Consider the following 15,704-nt stretch of genomic DNA (forward strand, 5'->3'; position numbering starts at 1 on the left):
ATTGCGCATATCCAGAGCTGCGTCTCTGACTCTCTCTGCACTCCAGTACAGTGTATTTAGAGAACAAACCTTTGTGCGGGGAATTTCAATGTAGAGTGGTTTAACAGACAGTGCATGACTGGTTTCTGAAAGAAGGGGGCTCTCTGTCACTTCATAAAGTTTTCATAGGGAAGTACTTATCCTTGCATGGAAAACACTTGGCTGCTTACTTTATGAGACTGGAAAAGTCAAGTCTTCTGAATGCCAATGAGGGGTCTTTCAAATGGCTGGATGGTTCCGAAGAAATCAATTGATGATCCCTGACAGGTTTACGGAGGAGGATTTTTTGTATCTTCATCATGCAGGTACCAGGGGCTTGAACTTGCAAATACTCAGTTTCATGACTTCAGAGATATTTAAGACAATTTATTCTCTTGTTCTATTATACAGTTTACCAATGTAACACCAATAGCTGCATTTTCTTCCTGTTATTGATGTACTGATATTTCCTTTTTCAAAAAAAAAAAAGATTGTATTTACTTATTTGAGAGAGAGAGAGTGGGAGGAGGAGCAGAGGGGGAGGGACAGGGAAACTCGGCGCTGAGCCTGGAGCCCGACTTGGGGCTGGATCCCAGGACCCTGAGATCATGACCTGAGCTGAACTCAGTCTGTCGCTTAACCGACTGAGCGACCCAGGCATCCCAATACACTGATATTTCTTAAAAGAACCATTTGACAAGTCAATGCAAATGTCTATTTTACCTCCTTTGGAGAAAAGAAGGAAAAATTATCAACCATTTCACTTAATTACAACACATAATAATAGGTGAGTTTTGGCTAAACTCTGAGAAGAGCCATCACTGGGTCTGCTTTGAATGAGTGATGAATAAATGTGTAAATCTCTTAGAGCCTCCTCTTCTCTATTCCCTACTACTCCCTCCAACACTTTCTCCTGCCAGTCCTCTGAAACCCCAGCAAGAGCTTTTATTCATTTATTTTTACCTAATATTTACCAGTTTGACCAGAGGGAACAAGGACATTCTTTCTCATGAATCCATCTGATCCTATTTATAATGTTTGTATTTTAAGGCACAGATCATAAGGTACACTCACATACTTCTCATGTGATCCTCACCACCACCTCCAACAGTAGCTTATGCGGTCAGGTTATGCCTGCTCTTAACACCTGCCTCTCCTTTGCGGGATGGCTTCCTCTCCTATCACGTATTGGCTTACGTGATAGCTATCCGTGTGCCTCGCACAGGGCTTGGCACACAGGTACTGGTCAGTCAGTCCTTGTCAAAGAGAGACTTGATGAACGAATACAAGTTTCTGTCCTGATTTTATAATTGAGAGAATTGAGACTCAGGACGTCTGAGTGACTTGCCTAAATTTAAAGAGTTAAAAATAAGCTGAGTCAGGGCTTAAACTCTTGTGGACTTGGAGCCCTTCCTTTCCATCCAGCTGCTGGGCTGGAGACAAAGTACCAGGACAAACAGAATTGGGAGGCCAAATAAGGACATGGTGGTGTACTCGTTTCCTCGGATTGAGGTAACAAAGCACCGCAAACTAGGAGGCTTTAAAAAACAGATTTTTTTTCCTCTCCAAATTCTGAAGTCTGTTCAAAAATCAAGGTGTCAGCGGGGTTGATCCTTTCTCGGAGGCTCAGGGGAGAATCTGCCCCATGGGCTTCTCCTAGCTCGCGGTGGTCACCAGCCCTCCTTGGCATTCCTCCCTCTGCAGCTGCGTCCCTCCAGTCTCTACCTCTGTCTTCACGCGGCTTTCTGCTTTTTGTGTCTATGAATCCTTTGTTCTCCTTATAAGGACACCAGTGATTTGGTTTAGAGTTCACCCTAATCGAGTATGACCTCGTCTTAATTTACATCTTAATTACATCTTGGAAGATTCTATTTCCAAATGAGGGCACACACACAGGTTTTATTATGAAGACATCCACATATCTTTTAGGGGGACCTAATTCAACCCACACAGATGTGTGTGTGTGTGTGTGTGTGTGTTTAAGAGACTCCTATATAAATAATTTAAGTATGGCTGAAGTATTTCCACGGGTAACATTTGCCGTATTACTAAGGTTATAACTTTGTTAAATCATTTAGTACAGCAGTTCCTCAAGTGTGTTTTTTGAACGCGAGTCTGAAGGCTATTAAGAGGTACTGCCTAGGGAGAAAAAAGGTTTAATTATTAGTTTTAAGAAATAGTAGGTCAAAGGAAGTTAGTACCCTTCTTGTTACAAGGCTCCTTGGAGTCTTTAATATGCCGGAGTGCATTTGAAGACAGAGTAAGTTTCCCAAACTTACATAACAGCAGACCATTTTTAACCTGAATGTTATTCTAGGGTGCATCCTTTATGAAACCCTAGCTTCACGGATAACATTACAAGTTTGTCTCATTGTGTTGCAACCTCCTGATAGGCAGAATCCATATTTCATGAATTTTTTGGATCCCCAGAACTTGCTTTGCATCTGACAGCTATAGGACCCCATGGTTGTACAGGATACAAGTAAATGATACTCCCTGGACTTGTGTGGCACAGCAACCCTGGACTCAGAGTGTGGTTTATCAGTTAGGAGCACTTTCAGCCACATGTCACAGATCCTGGCCAACTCTTCTTTGAACACAAAGGGTTTCTTTTTTCTCACACAATAAGAAATCTGGGAGGAGGATGCACAGCTGCTCAAAAGGAATCATGAAGACACAGATTATCTTGTTTCCTGCTCCACCTTCTGCAATAGGAGGTTGTCATCTCAATGTCACAGAATGGCTGTTTCACAACCAGCCATCACTTCTGAACTCCAGGCAGGAAGTGAAAGTCTTTTCTTTCTTTCTTTCTTTCTTTCTTTCTTTCTTTCTTTCTTTCTTTCTTTCTTTCTTTCTTTCTCTTCTTTCTTTCTTTCTCTTTCTTTCTTTCTTTCTTTCTTTCTTTCTTTCTTTCTTTCTCTTTCTTTCTTTCTTTCAGATTTTCTTTTTTAAGTAATCTCTACACTCAACATGGGGCTTGAAACTACAACCTGGAGATCAAGAGTCACACACTCCTCTGACTGAACCAGCCGAGCAACTCCCTCTCTCTTTTTCTTCCTCCCTCCTTTCCTTCCTTCCTTCCTTCCTTCCTTCCTTCCTTCCTTCCTTCCTTCCTTCCTTCCTTCTTTCCTCCCTCCCTCTCTCCCCCTCCCTTCCTTTCTTTCTCTTTCTTTCTTTTCTTTCTTTCTTTCTTTCTTTCTTTCTTTCTTTCTTTCTTTCTTTCTTTTTTTCTTTCTCTCACTCTCTCGTTCTTTCTAACACTCAGGAAAACAATAGCTTTCCTAGAAACCATACCAAGAATTTCAGCCTATAATCTATTGTCTAGAACCAGGTCACCTGGTCTTCCCCAGATGCAAGACAGTCTAAGAAGGTGTGTACGTTTATGGCTCATTGTCAAGCCAAAAACAAACAAACAAACAAAAAATGAAATCTTATTGATAAAGAATGAGAGAAAGGCTTTTGAGTAGCAGGGTCTTGAATCATACACAACATATGTGTGTCACTATTGTCATTGTTAACTGTATTGGGTTTGTGGCTACTGCTGGACTATGGTCTTTATAAGAGAAGAAAGCTTTTTTTTTTTTTAAGTTAAACATTGCCAGATTTAAAATTCTATGAAGAAGACATTTGTTTCAGTAATCACTTAGGCTGTTAGGTTACATAACCTAATAGTAATACACTATCTTGATGGGAGAGAAAAATGTGTTGGAGAATGTCCCAGGAGTTCTGGACCCAGGATAGTAGGCTAATTGAGTGATTATGCAATATTTTGATAAACTCACAATACAACTGAACAAGGAATTAAATATATAACTTCAAGATATTCTATTGATGCATTGCTTTGGGAATCAATATTAACTTACTCTATCCTATTGATTCAGCATCATAAACACAGAATTTCACTGGGAACTTTGATTCCATAATGATTCCATTTCCAACATCTGTAAAATTCGTCAATCAGCCAGAAAAACAGCTAGCGAGCCTTGAGCCACGCTGGTAGGATGCTTGCCTTACAAAGCTGGTGCCCTTTCTGTCTTAGACACATCCGCACTCAAGGAGAACCGTGCAATGCTGGCTAAATAACAGGGCAACAGCCGATGTTTAAATCGTGGAGAAAAAATTCCAAAGTGTGCCTGCACGATCGGAAGCAGGAATTCAAAAATAGAAACTGCTTTTTGCTGTGACCCCACCGTGGAGCTGTCAGAGATTTTTCCCTTGATTTGGGGGAGCATAGGAGACACATATTTAAAACCGATGCCTGTAGTAGCATTGCCGTGACTTTTTGCGTCACGTTTAATTAACTGGAAGTTTGGAAAACTTTAGAATTTGATGTACCTGCTTTATTTGTCTTTCCTTCTGTTCTTAGGGTTCCTGTTCATATTTAGTGGGTGGATTTCTGAGATTGAGAACACTGTCCTCAGGTTTGCTTCGTTGATCTTAACATCAAGACAACTAATCGAGGAACGGCTCATGAGGGAAGACAGTGCTATGGCACCTCTGACTTCTCAAACATGAATCAAGTGGGACTGACCTCACTCTCCCTCAGATGTCAGCTCAGAAAATCCTATTGTCAGGGAGGGGATGCGGAAGCTTCTACCTCTGTCACATCTCCCAAAGACTGTGAGGTTGAAAAGAATAAAAGACCTTCAGAAAACTCATCCAGGGGCGTCTGGGTGGCTCAGTCGTTACGCGTCTGCCTTCGGCTCAGGGCGTGATCCCGGCGTTCCAGGATCGAGTCCCACATCGGGCTCCTCCGCTGGGAGCCTGCTTCTTCCTCTCCCACTCCTCTGCTGTGTTCCCTCTCTCACTGACTGTCTCTCTGTCACATAAATAAATAAAATCTTTAAAAAAAAAAAAAAAAGAAAAGAAAACTCATCCAGACAGGATCCAGATGCTTTGTGAAACCTCAGCCCCTAACTTTTTTGGTCACTCTCAGGAATTCCCTGATAGACACAGGGTACATCTTCACTGTTTTTTACTTCTTCAGGTTCTAAATAAAGCCCTGTGTATCGTGCAGGGGACATGCTCAGGCTTTAGGTTCCTAGGGAGTTTCTCAAAGCCCTTTCTCAACTTACTTCTGCCTCAGGGCCTTTGCATAGGCTGTTCTTTTTGCCTACAACACTCTTCTTTCCCCTGTTTCCTCTTGTCCTATATTTCCTTCAGGTCTCATTTTAAATTTCATTTGTGAGCTAGATGGGTTTTTCCCAGTTATGAGCTCCCTAAGACACTTTTCATATTTATAATTATTAATAAATTTAGAATTATTTGGCTAGTACTTTACTTTCTTCCTTGCTTGCAATGGGGGCAGGTCTGAGAGATAAGGGAGAGGTGTAGAGAACCGTGGAGCATCGTGCTTCCATTTCTATTTTAACCCTGATAATGACGTATTATAATAACCTGTGTGCATGATGCTTGTTTTCTGTCAAATTGCTTGTGGTCCAGCACGGAGTACTCATTCTTGTATTCAAACCCGTTTGGTAGTGGCTGTCCCATACCTTAGGAACTGACAATCCAATTGTCTATTCACGAAACATGAATAACTTTTCAAACCAGCATATGCCAAATACTGAACAAGTCAACAAAGGCGATAAACCCGTACTACCTACTATTGTGCCCTTCAGTCATGTCGCTACTGAGCATTTGAAGTATGGCTAGTCTGAATTGCGGTATGATGTAATTATGAATACACCTTGGGTTTCAAAGGCTTAGGATTAAAAAAAAGGAATGTAGAAACATCTCATTAATCATTTTAATATTTCATGTTTAAATGATAGTTTGGATATGTTGGATAAAAAAAATCTAAAATTTATTTCATCTATTTCTTTTTACTTTTATAATATGGCTACCGCATTTTTTAAAAAGTAGGCTCCCTGCCCAGCCCCAGTGTGGGGCTCGGACTCATGACCCTGAGGTCAAGACCTGAGCTGAAATCAAGAGTTGGATGCTCAACTGACTGAGCCACCCAGGCTCCTCTGCCTACTACAGTTTTTATTTATTTATCTATTTATTTTTAAAGATTTTTATTTATTTATTTGACAGAGAGAGAGAGAGAGCATGAACAAGCAGGGGGAGCAGCAGACAGAGAAAGAAGCAGGCTCCTGGCTGAGCAGGGAGTCCAGCATGGGGCTTGATCCCAGGATCCCATGGGATCATGACCTGAGCCAAAGGCAGATGCTTAATGGACTGAGCCACCCAGGCGCCCCCTACTACAATTTTTAAATTAGATATGTGGTTTGTATTTGTGACCCATATCATATTTTTATTTGATAACTGTTATAGATTTCAAAGAAAGTATTCTTTACACATAGTGCTCAGGTAATTTTGATGGACAATGAAGTGAAAAAAAAATGTGCTCAGGGGTTAGAGAGGACATTCCCAGCCTGTGTTAACTAATACCAAAAATAGAGACATTTGAGCCACCACAGGGGACGTTACATTGCCTACACACCCAGGAGTGAGGGCTCACGGGCAGAAGTAGCTGTGTGTAAAGTTTGTGCGTAGACAGAGCAAACCCAAGAGTAGATAGGAGAGAAAGAATGTGACAGTACAGTGGCCAGCTTTACTGTTCTGGAGTAAAGAAGAACGTAGATCCTGTGTGGCTACATGTAACAGTCAAGGCGAGAGGCCTGAGGAGAGATGGTTGAAGAGTTGAAAGACAGAGGAATGGCAAAGAGTATCAGTTCTAGGGAAGTTTAATTGCAGAGACAAGTGCTGTAAGGACCACAGCAGGCCCGAGTGAATCAGCTGGCAGGGGTCAGATAAAGTGGTTCAGGACTAAGTGTCTTGTAGGTTCACTGTTATGAGGTATTAGGTGTGTGGTGTGGAGCGGGCCTAAAAAGCTCACAGGTTGCCTGGAAGATGAAACCATTGGGTTGTGTATGGCCTTAAATGCCAGATTAAATACTTTGGATGTAGACTGAGGGAATTTGAAGGGCTTGAGTAAAAGAATGTCAAGTGATTTAAAGTACCGTATACAAAAACTCATCTGAAGGTAATGTGAATAGGTCTATTAATCAAGGTTGGGGAGAGAAAGTGGAAGACAAAGATTTCACAGTTTTATATAATAGTCAAAGTATTAGATGATAGGCAACAGGGATATGAGAAAAAAGAAGACAATGAGATAACTTATGGAGAAGGTTTAAAAAGTTTAGCTTTGAAATATGTTTTGGAAAGCTAGATAAAGAATCAAAGAGGGGTGCCTGGGTGGCTCAGTTGGTTAAGCATCAGACTCTTGATTTCGGCTCAGGTCATGATCTCAGGATCATGGAATTGAGCCCCATGTTAGACTCCACACTGAGTGTGAAGCCTGCTTAAGATTCTCTCTCTCTCCCTCTGCCCCTCCCCCACAGCTTGCTCTCGCACTCTCTCTAAAAAAAAAAAAGAAGAAGAAGAAGAAGAAGAACAAGAAGAAAAAAAATTTTTTAAAAAGAATCAAAGAAGACTCCAAGGTTTTGCACCTGATTTATTGGAAGGACAACAGAAGCAAGGAAGTCAGGAGATCTTTTTTTAGGGGAGGAAAAAAAAATCATTGTTAAACAAGTTGGATTTGAAGTACTTGCAGGACATTCAAATGGAGATTATCCATGGGCAGTTGGAAATATAAGCCAGGATGAAGGTCAACAAAAGAGCAGGAGAGGGAAATTTGAGAAGTATCTACAGAGAAAAATATAGTAAACATGGATGGATCATAATGAAAGAGCAGTTTAATTGAGCAGTGGAGGGCCTAAAGGAAGACCTATAAACGTGGAGGAAGAGAGGGAGAGAGGTCAAGAAAAGAATCCAAAAACATGCTCAAGACAAGACAGTGTCACAGAGAGCACGGGGTGGAGCTGGTCAGCTTTGAAGGACAGTTAGTTGTCAGTAGACTGTAAGGTGTGGCCATCACTCAAGAGAGTTCAATTTTTTTTTTTAATTGAGGAAATGTTCCTCAATTGTTGATTTTTTTTAAGGTTTTATTTATTTATTTGAGACAGAGAGAGAGCATGAGCAGGAGAAGTGGCAGAGGGAGAGAGGGAAGCAGACTCCTCACTGAGCAGGGAGCCCGATGTGGTACTCGTCCCAGGACCCTGGGATCATGACCTGAGCTGAAAGCAGATGCTTAATCCACTGAGCCACCCAGGTGCCCCAAGAGAGGTCAGTTTTAACAGAGTGTGTGTGTGTGTGTGGGGGGTGTAACTAGGTGGTAATTTTGATGGTAGCCTGCAAATATCTCTAATTTTTTCTTGAAGTTAATATATCATCCATGATTTTATCTAATTTCTTCATAAAGCTATTTATTTATTTATTTCCTCCCACAAAGATATAAGGGAAACCCTACTCATAATTTGAATACATATCATCTTTGTAGGTCATTCAAAGGCAAAGTGCATGAAAGAAGTAATTTTCACAGCAAAATGAGATCAGGATTGGGAGTCCAGACACGAGGTTCTAGTGTCAGATCTTTGATTCGTGCGTGCTGGGAAGTTGAGCAAGCTGCTCCATTTCTCTGAGCCTAATCTCCTCATCTGTAACAAGGTGGGTTTAGACTATACGTTACATTTAGTGCTTTCTAAATTTGTCTTTAACTTTTTTCTCCAGCGTATGGTTTTTGTTTATAAGAATTTAAAGGCATACACTTTTAAGCATAAGAATTTTAAAACTGGGACGCCCAGGTGGCTCAGTCGTTAGGCGTCTGCCTTCAGCTCAGGGCGTGATCCCAGAGTCCTGGGACCCCACATCAGGCTCCTCCAGTGGCAGCCTGCTTCTTCCTCTCCCACTCCCCTGCTTGTGTTCCCTCTCTCACTGGCTGTCTCTCTCTCTGTCAAATAAGTAAATAAAATCTTAAAAAAAAAAAAAAGAATTTTAAAGCTGGGCATGTTCCTCAATATTATCACACCTTTCTCGATAAACCACTACCTACCAATTCGTGTTATACTCCTTACCATGATCTCCAAATGAGAGGGAGAAGCAACCTATTTTAGTTGTCTTTTTGGTGCCTAGAAGGGATGACACATTAGAATAGAGATGGCATAAGTCTATAAGTATAAATTCAAATGCTACAGAGTTTGTAAAGTATGTCATAATGACATTCTGCACATTGGTTAAAGCTATGCCTCAAATACCGAAGCTGCACACACGGAGTTAACACTAGAGGACTGGAATAGTTTAACAAGATGTGGAAGAGACGAGACATGATATTGACGGATGTTTGCTATTTTTAGGACTTGCTTGGGGCATAGGCATGTCTCTCAATAATGTATAGAAGTTTGTAAAATGGTATTAGCTTCTGAATTTCATGCTATGTAAATGAATTACCCATTCAAAAATAAAATGAGGAGCAAAAAAAAAAAAGAAAAATGGTAATATTCATGTTTTGTTTTTGACTTTTGATTAACCAATACATCTCTTCAAGTTGATTATATAAACCTTAGTATACTCTTAGAAGATGTTTTTGAAATTATAAACATATTTTAACAGAAGTGTATCCTGAAGGTGGGCCTTGGGAAACCCAGGTAGAAATATGTAGCTTATATGACCATAGGGATAATTGTGTATAACTAGTATACAAATAACACAGTTAAATTATGAAGACCTGCTGAAAGCACAGCTACAAAACTACTTCCCAGATGACTAGTTTCATGAAATTCTTCCATGATTCTGTGGCAATTCTGATTTTTGTCATCATTGTTCTATAATTTAAAAAGTGCTTTTTTGGGGGTGCCTGGGTGGCTCAACCATCAGGCATCAGGTGATGATCCCGGTCCTGGGATCGAGCCCCGAGTAGGACTTCCTACTTAGTGGTAGCCTGCTTCGCCCTCTCCCACTCCCTTTGCTTGTGTTCCCTCTCTCTCTGTCTCTTTCTCTGTCAAATAAATAAATAAAATCTTTTTTTAAAAAGTGGGTTTTTTTTGTTTTGTTTTGAAATAATCTCTATGCCCAACATGGGGCTTGAACTCAGGACCCTGAGATCAAGAGTCCCATGCTCTACTGACTGAGCCAGCCAGGTGTCCCCAAAGCTGTGGTTTTTGAGTTTTCCCCTTTGATCCATTTTATGCAGACTGCCCTTATACTCTCCATCCTAAAATCAGTTTCCCATCCAATTATTTTTTTATTACAAAGGAATTTAACATTTTTGGAAATCTCTCTATGACTGAAATGTTAAGCCTATGTCTGTTTTCATTATCAATATAATGAATGCACATGTTCCAGTCCATATTTCTGTTTTAAAGCTTGCCGGATGTCTAATGCACGTACTGAATGCTCCCGATTGCATTACGGCAGTCCACTTGAAAACAGCTGTAATTTATAGTCCATATGGCAATATTACTTACCAGATAAATCCTCCGAATGAGAAAGTCAAGCTTTATTTTGTAATATTGCAGAAACACAATTCTCTCAAGACTCATAATGACTTCAAATAGTTTTAAAAGTTTATCTGCTTTTTGTTTCCAGTCTATATCGAACAATTGGTTAATTCTTTACCAATTTTATGTTGAGTGGGAAGTTTCCTCTACTTAGGTTGAGACACAATTTATAAGAAAATATTAAGTTCTCTTTTTTTATATACTTGAAACACTGCTCTTGTTTGGCTCTTAATGGCATACGGGATTTCAGCGAGGCAATATTTGTCATGCCAAATACTACTTTCGAAACAACCCTATGCAGGGGGCAAAGAATGCGACTGCATTTTGACGAGCTGTGGAGCACGGAGGTTCACTAACACTAACATAGTTATTTCTCAATAATATACTTAAATAAAAATACGAACAGTGGACATAGCTCCCAAAACATTATGTGTTACAATGAAATACGGTTTATTGGTCACTCTATTAATCTGGCATTTCTCTTAATAATGACATTTGTGTTTTGGCAGTAACAAGTTAAATTGGATTCATTGATGTTTATTATGGTGACCCTGAAAATGTATAAGATTTTAAAATATCTTCTGATTTATCAAAGAAAGGTTAAATTATATTTTCCAAGTCTTTTCGGTGGCCAGAAAATTCTAATTCTTCAGAAATATTTAACATAATATATTACACAATATTATACAATACAGACAATATTCTATTTATCAGCATACCTTTTTCCTAGGCTATATTAAAAAAAAACACACACACAAACAAACCTGGAATTTGCAGTCATTATCCATTGTAAGTACTTCTCAGCATTTTGAAAATTCCTGACATACTAATTACAGAATGTGGCTAAGTTTTACTTTTCTCTTATTCATATATTCTGTGGGAAGCATAAAGTTAAAATAAAAAGGTTTGAATAGTCTTCTGCTTAGGAAAACCTGAAATGATGAAACATTGTCAAGTTATTTGATCCCCTTAACAGTATCATTATTAGCGATTTCCTTTCTTCTAACACAGGAACTTATAACTGAATAAGAAATAATCCGACTTTTCCAAGTGTAAAAAATAGACTTTCTGAAAATTTTAACTAGGGGTAAATTTTTTTTTCCATTGTGGCCAAACCAAGAGGAACATGTTAGGTTCAGCATTAAAAGTAGGTAACGTAATCAGTAAATTATATATATCGGGATATGAAAAGGGTCTCACGACATAATGAGATAGAGATTAAACCAACAGGCTAGGCTTTCTATTCTGTTTTGCTTAGACATGAGTAAGTAAATAGATTGAACTTTAGGTTAACGAAACTCCGAGTGTTAAATCAACCACCTTTCAAGCCCCTAAATTCATTTTTCCCACTGGGTTAGCCTCCTTCACTTAACAAGGGCTCAGAGGCCCAATGGAATTTACACTAATCAAAGAAGTGCAGGCAAAGCAAGCGACCTCAGCTTTAGTCTGGGAAGAAGCCAGGGGCAGAATCCAAGCATTGGTGAGTTTTGCACTTTGTATCGCCGAGCAGGGCAGATATTCTTCTCCAAATACACCTTAAAACAAAAGAAGAGACATGGCAGACCTTAGAGCACCTGGCTGGAATGGAGCCGACGGCATGGTTAACAAGCCCGACTGACTTGTTTGCGTCCCAGGATTAACTCTCTCAATGAAAACTATGGAGAGGTGGAATGTGTCTTTGGCGCAACTTCAGCTGTTTTGTATATTCATTCCTGCTTCACTTTGTCCTGGCTTGTTGTTTGTTGTATGACCTTAAACTTGATTTTAACCCGAGACAGCTCAGAGCTGGAGGTTCTTTCAAAGTTTTGTTTCAGGGGATGGAAGGGGATGGGAAGCACGAGAAGTACACTGGCAGGAGAGTCAAACCCCAGCTCTGCCGAATCTGGGAATCTGGGTCTGGCAAGTAGGACCCCCTCCTCTCAGAGAACTTCCACAACTGTAAAGTGCGGTTCAGAATGCCTTCTGTGGGGAGTGTTAACGGGATGTTTAGAACCCGAATATACTTGAAGCCATTGGCACAGAGTAAGGACTCAGCAATGATTGTTTTGAAACTCTTTTTTTTTCTTTTCTCCTCCTCCTTTCTTCTTTTTTGTTAGAATATTTATGTATTTAAGTAATCTCTATACCAGTTGTGGGGCTTGAACTCACGACCCCCGAGATCAAGAGTTGCATGCTCTTCCTACTGAGCCAGCCAGGTGCCCGCCTCCTTCTCTTATTTAAGGTAAACAAGGCTCCTAATAATGTCAGATTTTCTGTTTGTTTTTGTTGTTTTCTTTCTACTCTCTGATGCTTCTCTTCCTCCTTCTTTGAAAGTGAGCCCTATGCTTTTACGAAATTATTTCAGGTTGGGGCGATCTTTCTTGCATTCTGACTACCCCCAAGACTTTGATACACCTCAGTGAAAAGCAATTGTCTTGCCAAAGAACTGATATCTTAGTGTCAGGAAATAAGCTTTGAATCTTATTGTTAAAAGAATGGTGTGATTTTGTGTTTATGCAGTACTGAGTGTCAATTTGTACATTCTGACCAGAGTTTTCTTTTATTGTGGGTTTTAATCCTTGCATTTATGTCTTTCTGACATGGTAATATTAGGTATTGTCAATGCTGCAATGGGGCAGTGCTGGGATGAAAAAGTAGAGAATGACGGGACTACAGAGTGATCAGTTGAATTTTTTTGTCTCTTCTAATTTTTTTCTTGGTCTATGGATCCAGTATTTGCTTTTCAGTCTAAGGAAGGAAACATATCTCCCTTTTACTGATTTCAAGATTAAAAAAGAAAAACCAGTGCTTCTGTCAAATAGAACTGAACACTGCTGAAACAAATGGACTGAAAAGGTGTGTATGTATGTATTGTGTTAATATGCATTGTGCTTATTATGTGTGAAGCACCATTGTAAAGATTGCAAATGAATTAACTCGTTAATTTCACAAAAAAACCCATTGTTATCCCTCTGTTACTGTTGAGGAAGTTGAGGCACAAATATGTTAAGATGACTCATTGTCTTAATAGAAGTGTCAGGGCCAGGATCTGACCCAGGCAGTTTGGTGCTGAGTACCTATCTGTCTTATAATGTGTGATGTGAACTCAGGGAAGGCTAGGATCTGCCTCCCTTCCCTAAAATTATGCTACAAAGTGTCATCTTTGACCAGATACAACAACACGACCTGAGAGCTTATTAAAAGTACAGAATCTCAGGCCTCAACGTAGACCTGCCCAATTAAAATTTGCATTTTAACAAGATCCCAGGTAAGTAGAGTGCGTATTAACATTTGGGAAATACAGGCCTAAAACATTATTTCTGGAATCATATGTATACATTTTATGTGATACAAAGAGAAAAAAAAACACAGAATTTTGGATCTCAAAGGGATTACAATTTAGAGACAATATAGTTCAATCTTTTCTTTTTATAAATGTTGAAAATGAATTTTATAGTGGTTAAATATGTATTTAAGAAAAAAATAAATATTTATTGGGTTCTTAAGAATTCAATAAACTTTTATTGAGAATCTGTTCCTTCCAGACAATATGCCAAATGGGATGGGGATCTGAAGGCATATAAATCATGCCCTTGGGGACCCCAGTGAAGGAGACAGGCAAGTGCATGGAGTTTACAGGTGCTGTGATGAAACCATAGATATGCAGGGTATCAGAGCACACAGGACAAAAGAGGCTGGAGTGGGGCTTGGGAAAGACATGGTCACAAACGTAACATTGGAGGGAGCTGTGTCTAGAAAGATCAATAAGGTCTGACCAAAGGTACTGGAATTTGACCCTTTTCATTTGCAATTAGGGCATGAATGTCATCAGTCAGGACAATAAGCTGTTCGGAGAAAGGAGGTATTTAGAGGAGTGGATCTCAACCTGGGCTTCACATAGAACCACCTGGAGAGCTTTTAGAATGCCTATCCTTGGGTCCACTTCCAGAGTTGCTAATGCGGTTCACCTGGGACCTGGGCGCTAGTATTATTTTGTTGTTGTTGCGATTGTTGATGTTTATGTTCTGCAGGTACCCCTAGTGTCCACTCAAGATCATTAAGTTCTCTTGTGCCTGCCTGGTTTCCCTCTTAACTGTCTGTATCTTCTGACTGTTTCTTCTGGTTCCTGACACAGCTTTCTGCTCTGGACTTGAGAGCCACTCTTTGCATTAATCTCATCTTGTTATCTGTTAGAACCCACACTAAATCTGATGATAAATACCATATTGTTGTAACCCCCGTGAGCATGGAGTGCTCTTTCTGCAAACCCCTCTATGCCGGGGGCGGGGGGACCTCCTGGCGTCTAACAGTCTGCTGCCCTACCCCTGGTATTTGAGGTCATAATTTTCTTCCCAAAGTAAATAAAATGTCAAAAGATTTTCCTTTACAGTTTTGTTGAGCATAATATCCAAACTGATTAGGACAGCAGGATTCAGTGAGGAGGGAATAAAATTTGGTAGATGAGGCAAAAGTCGGAGACATTTTACTACTAACCTACCACAAAAGAGTGTTTCCCAAAGCAGGGCTCCTGGGCCACCCACATGAAATACCTGGGGAAGCTAAACACAATTCAGCTTCTAGCTCCTTCTCTAATTTTACTAAGAATGTTGAGAGAAAGCCCAGAAGGTGAGTGTTCAACACCCACCAGATGCAATTCTGGGGATATCAGGTGGGAGGGTGACGGAACGAGGATGTTATTTTATCTGAAATCATTTTATTAATCTGGCAAGTTTATGTTTTTCATTATTCTTTGTTAATTCTTCTTTTCATTATATCCCAAAGAAAACGTGTCATACGCAGTCAGTGGAACACTATACATAGCCATAAAACAAGAGGTACATTTCAAATATTGGAACAGGAAAATAGGTTGCTTGCTCATTTTTATGTTGGAGATTTAAAAAAATGCATGGAGTGGTGAGGGCTTTGAAGAGTTAAGGAAAGTTTATCTTTTTAATGCCTGGAGCGTGTGCTCAATGGTGTGACTTCATTTCGGAGCAGTGATTCTGTTGACCAGGAGTACCCCACAGAATCGACAATAAGAAGAGTGTGCTGCGGTGCCCACGAAGCAGTAATGCTAAAAAGCTCCATAGATGCTGCTGACAGACAACACTGGTGCGAAGTTCTGCTTTAAATGGTTGGATTTGCATGGGGCGCCTGGGTGGCGCAGTTGTTAAGCGTCTGCTTTTGGGTCAGGGCGTGATCCCAGCGTTCTGGGATGGAGCCCCATGTCAGGCTCTCCCACTGGGAGCCTGCTTCTTCCTCTCCCACTCCCCCTGCTTGTGTTCCCTCTCTCGCTGGCTGTCTCTGTCAAATAAATAAATAAAATTAAAAAAAAAAAGGTTAGATTTGCAGAGCACACAAAAG

The 15,704-nt window shown here is 40.1% G+C and overlaps 1 long non-coding RNA gene across 3 annotated transcripts in view; it reads left to right on the top strand.

Moving 5' to 3' along the window:
* Window positions 1-5,282, top strand: part of LOC123786432 (uncharacterized) — a 41,505-nt gene extending 36,223 nt beyond the window's left edge. For all 3 annotated transcript variants that reach the window (XR_015724114.1, XR_015724111.1, XR_015724115.1), the window contains exon 3: window positions 4,385-5,282. This is a non-coding gene — a long non-coding RNA (uncharacterized LOC123786432). The remainder of the gene's footprint in view (window positions 1-4,384) is intronic.
* The last annotated feature ends 10,422 nt before the right edge of the window (window positions 5,283-15,704 follow it).

Source organism: Ursus americanus, chromosome 4 (assembly GCF_024610735.1).
Source record: "Ursus americanus isolate L20-20 chromosome 4, mUrsAme1.1.p, whole genome shotgun sequence".
NCBI classification, from domain to species: domain Eukaryota; kingdom Metazoa; phylum Chordata; class Mammalia; order Carnivora; family Ursidae; genus Ursus; species Ursus americanus.